Source organism: Pogoniulus pusillus, chromosome 3, assembly GCF_015220805.1.
Source record: "Pogoniulus pusillus isolate bPogPus1 chromosome 3, bPogPus1.pri, whole genome shotgun sequence".
Classification (NCBI taxonomy): Eukaryota; Metazoa; Chordata; class Aves; order Piciformes; family Lybiidae; genus Pogoniulus; species Pogoniulus pusillus.
Window position 1 is genome coordinate 48731105 of NC_087266.1, and position 6843 is coordinate 48737947.

Below are 6843 nucleotides of genomic sequence, written 5' to 3' on the forward strand. Positions count from 1 at the left end.
CCTGAAAGCCATAGGACCCTACATACTGCCTGTTGCAAACAATGTAGGGTGAAAAACTTCCACTAGTGCTAGGGTCCAGATAAGGCAACTTCCTGGCAAATATGAGACTAAGACACTTTTTTCCCCCTTTTTTTTTTAATTTAGGGCTTTGATCTCATTCAAAGGTCATTCTTTCCCCCACTTCTGTTTGCTGATACACTCTAGATACTGTGGTATTATATATTAATATTATGGCTGCAAAATAATACTCTGTGAAATTTAAATTCTCATCTTTAGGAAGCAACTTGTGATGTGAAATCTGAGAAACCAACACATTTCCTTCCTATCGTCAGTTTGTCTGTAAACCCTCTCCACAGTCAACTATAGATCACAGGGTTGGTTTTGTTGTTGTTGTTTGCATTTCTGTTATTACTCTAAATCTCTGACAAGTGTTTCAGTTTCCCTGCACCGTACTGGCTTTGTTTTCTCCTGGGATGTTTCAAAGGGAGATAATTTACATCAGGAAATCGCCTCAGGGTGATCTGCCTGGGACAGTCAAAAAGTCTGCATGCTCTGCAGAAGGCATGCAATCATAGAATCAACCAGGTTGGAAGAGACCTCCAAGATCATCCAGTCCATCCTAGAACCCAGCCCTAGCCACTCAACCAGACCATGGCACTAAGTGCCTCAGCCAGGCTTTGCTTGAACACCTCCGGGACAGTGACTCCACCACCTCCCTGGGCAGCCCATTCCAATGCCAATCTCTCTGTTGAAGAACTTCCTCCTAACATCCAGCATACTTTATTGTTTCTTATGTGCTTCACACATAAGCTCTCACAAGCATCATGACCAGCCTTTGCCCCTTTCCTAATAAGCAGGCAATAGATGTGTGGCTGCCAATCATGGTATCCTGAGAAAACTGAGAGGGAAGAGCACAGCCAGGTGCAATTGAGTCGGGGGTTAAAAAGAGCTCCCATGGGTCAAGACTGGCTTCCAGCTCTGAGGGAAAGAGTGTTAAGGGACAAAACGGGGTCCTTTCTTTGGCTGGAGACGTTGTGAAAGGACTCTGAGAATGTCTTTGCTTCCTGAACAAGGTTAGATTTTTTTTCCTGAGTAGAAAATCCATTTATTTTCTGCCATGGCCCAAGCTGGAAATATAAAATGCTTCATTTACCACAGAGTCACTCAGCATCCAGTCAATGGGCACCATGCAAGAACTTGAACAGGACTGAATAAAAGCAATTCCAGGGGGAAATTTACTGACACATCTGACTCTGTTGACTGCTTGACAGGAGGGTTGGATTCGATGATCTCCGGAGGTTCCTTCCAACATCTCCTTTCTATGATTCTATGACTGACACTATGCAGATGCAGAGCTACATATGTGCCTCTTCAAAACACAGGCAAAACACTGCATTTCTACCATCTACCTTTCTCCTTCCAGGTTTTATCTCAGCCAGAGAGAAAAAAATGAGACTACTTCAAAGTGGACAGAAGCATGTGCTTGCAGCATGCTGCCACATTTCCAGACAGTCCATGGCATGACACTGCAGATAAAGCTTTTCCTATTTCTCTTTGTTCCCTCTTCTCTCCATCCAACCACTTTTTTGATCAGTTGAACTGATTAGGTCAGCAAAAAGCTAGTTCAGGTGTCCTTCAAACAGGCTACACAGCCATTTCAAACACGTGCATTAAATCTGCTGATGCTGTGGCTTACTTAGCTGGAGACCTCCATGCTTTCTGCCTCCCATGACTTTCTCCTGAGAAGGCTTCCTTCAGAAAGATCAGCAACCTTGTTATCTTATGCTGTCCCTTGAGTATTTCATTACACTTCTCCAAACTACTATCTTTAAGAAAAGCTGATGACAGTACGTAGATGGTCATGCACATCTGTCATGATGCCTGAGTTCTCCGGCCTGGTTTGTCTGTTCTGGTCTGTTCCAGTCTGTTCTCTCCAGTTTTAAGCTTAACTGCTCAGTCCTGGGAAGTAGAGTCCTTCTGTCTTCTGTCTGTACAGCACACAGCACTGTGGTGTCTTGTGTCCATTGTTTCAGGTTTCTGGAAATGCATACAGTCTGATTGAGCCTAATTGCACTTCTCAATGTCTAATATTTAATCATATTTTGGGTAATTCTACACCCCCTACCTAAATGAGTATTACATTAGACTCAGAGCAGTCTGCAGGGATGGGGAACAGTGCTTCATCTTCATATGGAAAGCCTCTGTCTGCAGCACATACAGGTGGTAAAAGTGCCCAGCCAGATTTGCCTTGCATGCATCTCTCCCAGAGCACAAACTAATCATCTCAAGAGGGTACTGGGAGCATAGCACTACTCCTGTGCTGGTGGCAGATGTGAACCTGTTCCTTGAAACACCCATCTCTACTGAAATCCTCATTTGTCCTGCCTCACCCTACAAATCTGTAAGATTTGTTCTTTTTAAAGCCACCTTTCATACTCTACACAAGAAATCTCCATAGGTGACACTTCCCATTTCAGTTTCAAGGTTACCTCAGCCCCATGTTTCATACCTAAGGCATCACCAGGTCGTTAGTTTGCTACCTTGATAGTGGCTCAGTGTCTCTCTTCACCCACTCCCTGCTTAGAAAGTACAATAACCAACTGCATCTCCCATCCAGAGATATGCATACCCAATTTTTCTGCTGAGATCTCAATTCTCTTCCCGTGTCAGAGGCTCTCTGTCCATAACATTTTCTCATGCCATCTACACTCCTACCCACTACAAGGACTCTATCTTCTCTTGGCTCAGTTGACCCTAATTTCCTTACACTAGGGACTTTTTTCTTTCCAATTCAAGCTCCTCCTATGTCCTTCATTCTCTTCCCCCATGTCTGAGTTCATACCCGTTCCCCTACTACTGTTAAGGGTTTTTTTAATGTCTGGGAGTGGAACTATTCAGAGTGTGGGTGTGTCCCAGCTGTATTGAAAGGACAGAGAGGATGGATGGGCACTGTTACCTCGGAAGGTGTTAAGGGAGTTTTGGTTCAATATACACTTAGAAAAGTGCCTGAGAGCCTATTTCTGATACCAGGCTCTTCATGAAGCTATCCTCTATTATTTTCTTCCTTTTTTATTGTTAAATATGTACTAAAATCGAGAGAGTTATGCCCACTCCTGCCAAGAATACTCCCTGAAACTGAAGAAATCAACTGAAAATGTGTTCAGGAGTTCCTGCGTTAAAGACAGAGGTACAGTGAGGCTGAGTGTAGGGCTCAGAAAGTTGGCCCATAAGTAGTACAAAACAGAGAATACAACACAGACCCGAGCAAATACGATCGTGCCATTTATTCAGAGGTGTTTCCACACTGAACAACACATCTTTAGGCCTTCTAAAGCAAAAGGCATAATGAGAAAAGCACAAGCAAAAACACATCTACCCATTTACCAGCTTCTCCTTCATTTGGATCTAAAGCTAGCATGGAACTTGGCCTAATTGTCATGCTCCTAGTCTCATTGAACTGTCTGTTTCTCTTGCATTTTCCCTTTATTTTTGGATCCCTCTGCATTGCTCCTGGTTTGTATTTATTTGCATTTGCTCTTGTTTTTCAAATATGGGACCCGATTCTATTGTCTTTACTCAGGCAGCTCTTTATTGAAAGCAAATGGCAGTCTTACTGGAGAAAAGGCAACAGAAATGATCCATGATGTCTGTATAGGCTCTTGCTTCTGTGGCAAGCTGTGTGCTGGTGTAGTTATTCATGAATATACACAGACCAACCACCTATGCCACATTTCCTGAGCTTTTCTATGATTCTATGACTCCATAATGGAGATTTTAAAAATCAACAAAGTCAACAAAAGCTTTAGGGAAGGAAAAAAACTGAAAAAACAACCAAACAAACCCAACCAAATAAAACCACAAACAACCCACACCTTATTTAATAGAACTTCTGAAAAACTGGGTAAATGAGATATTGCTCCAACCCCATACTGCTGACATTCCACCCACATGCTTGCTTCTAACCCCCAAAACAGCAAGGATGCTATCTGAAAGGTGTGTCCCATCTGAGTGCCTTAGGGGCAGTGGGCTATTTAGCTCTGCTCAGAACGTGCTGTGTGCATGCTCACTCTTACACAAGAGTGGCTGTGAAAACTGCAGGTCCCAAACAGCTAGGAGAGCACAGCCATACATGGCAAACTGAGGGAAAAGGGGTGAAAACAAGAATGTAGAGCAATGGGAAGATGTTTTGGAGTAGTGAGGTGTGCAGTCTATCATTTTAGCTCAGCAGAGCTCTCATCTGTGCACGTTGGTGTAAAGAAGGCTGTATCCTGAGTCCTAGGACCACAGAGGAAGAGTAGTAGTAGTAGGGTCTCACAAGTGTGGGTCAATCCAGCAGACTCAGTGCCTCAAATGTTGCTTCATCTCCTCTTTATAGATACTCTTGGTCTCAAGGGAGAGCAGTGCTATAGCATTAAATGCAAGCATGTGAGATCCTAGTGATTTGCTTAAGAAGTATGAGATAAGGGCAACTTCAGAAGCATTTGCAGACTCAGCTGCCACAGACGTGCCACACAGAACTTTAGCAGTATCATTGGTTTTGATTCATAGGACAATTTCTTCTGTGTGTGGGTGGCCCAGGACCAAAGAAAAGAAAGTTTACATCAGCACTGATCTGTAGGACCTGCCGTGAGATCCAGTGATTAGTATGGACAGGACTATGCACCAGCCAGGAAAGACCTGGAAAGTCAGGTGAGGAAGTTTGCATTTGATGCATCAGAAAAGCAGAGAAAAGGAGACAAAACTCCTGAGGCCTACAAGAAATGAGACTACAACACTCAATACTAGGATATACTGTAATGGAGCAAGCTGAACTAATCTTTAACTTCCCCAAATAAGTGTTTTGGGGTACATGAACCACTTGCACCTAGTAGCTCTGGCAGTCTTTGGTGCTAACTGGCACAGCAAAAGGGCTTAACAAAGCCTAAAAGGTGAAAGATATTTGCAGCATGTATTTAATATATACAAAGGGGGGAAATGGCATTTGTTTGGCCAGTAAGAGGTTAGCAGCTGCTAGGATACTACAGGACAAAGGCTTGCATACATTTTGTATTTCTATGAATGGAAGTAAGAGAAGTACTTAAGAGAGAGTGAGTCTTCAAAGTTATTTTGCAACCTTAGCTTCCCTGATTTTTTTTCTTTCTGTATCTGATTTAGATTATAAAACACCTGGGGCAGCAATAATCTTTGAGTCTTCTTCACTCACAACCAAATCATTGGTGCTTAATGAGAAAATGTTGATAAATTAATATAAAGGTTGCCTTCCTGCAGTCTGCCACTTTAATAGATGGCACCCAGTTGGAACTGAAGGTCTTGTAATGGCAGGTTTAAACTTGAAGAGGGGAGATTTGGACTGGATGTTAGGAAGAAATTCTTTACAGGGAAGGTGGTGAAACACTGGAACAGGTTGCCCAGGGAGGTTGTGGATGTTCCCTCCCTGGAGGTGTTCAAGGCTAAGCTGGATGAGGCCTTGAGCAACCTGTTCTAGTGGGAGGTGTCCCTGCCTATGGCAGGGGGTTGGAACTGGATGATCCTTGAGGTCCCTTCCAACCTAAACCATTCTATGATTCATTCTAAAAACCTGAGCACAGGATCAGAAGAGAAGAACATGAGAGTCCTTCCAGTGCCTTCAAGTGAAAGAAGATCTGGCTCCTGTTGCAAACAATTATTTGAAGTTAAAAGCATATGCCTGGGTAGTGTACACTCAGGTGTGTTTCTGCATATTGCACATGGTAATTTCCCACCAGACAAACTACAGACAGTTAGGCAAGCTCCTGTGTCTTGGTGGACCCTGAGGTTCCATGTGGGTGCAGAAGCTGGCCCATGCAAAACAGCTTGCTGGATTATGGTGTAATTCATTTTTGTGGTGCCATTTATGCATTGTAATGGGCTTTATTCACAGCAGGGATGAGTGAGGTGCTGGAAGGCACAAGCTAAGCTGAGATTGGCTGATCTTATTTTATGTTTTGTTTTAGTGGCTACATGTTAGACAGATTGTGAAAAACATGTTGTTTTTAAGAGGTAGATTACAAGACTGCTCAGAGACTAATAAAAATTGGGGATTCTGCTGTGACACTTGGGTCCCAAAATATGCAAGAACACCAGCAGTCTGCAACTCTAACCATCTGCAAGCTAACAAATGGCAAAGATTTATGTACCATTTGCTTGGCTAACTTCAGCAGGCTCTGGGACATTAAAAAGAATATAGATGCTGATAAACAGAATCATATGCCTTCTGATCTGTTGCCTCTCCTATCCTATCCACCATATTTACAGTAAGAAGTGACATATTTTCCTTTCTGCTTTAGCCATCAGGAATTTTGATTCTTTGTTTTTTTTCTTTGTGAGTTGTTACAGATTTGGAGTTGGTAGCAGATTTAACTCAGGACAAAGTAAAAAGAAAGCGCTGCTGTGGCCACACTCCCCTATCTAACCAAAGCAGCACATCAAGCAATGGCAAAAAAATGCCAAGCCATTCCTTTTGCTGATAAAGTGGCATTCCCAGGACAGGGGTTTGTTACTGGAATTAGACAAGTAAAGCTATTACTCTTACCTGTGTACTAACCTGTCTAAGATTAAGTGTACTCTTAGTACTTGTGGATAAATTCAAGGATTGCACAAAAGGGACAGTCTGACACCAACTTTATTGCAGGCCATTTGAGTAAGAAAATATGGTATGTGAGACTTCCCTCAGGTGCTGAAGGGCCTGTCTGGAGAAATAAGCAGAGATGTGGAAGGCAGAATAGCCATGGTGTGAAAAGCCTTGAAACAGCGTGAGTGGATTTCAACTCCAAGCTAAGAAAGCAAGATGAAGAAATGTCTGTCACAGAAATAACTTTCCCTTAT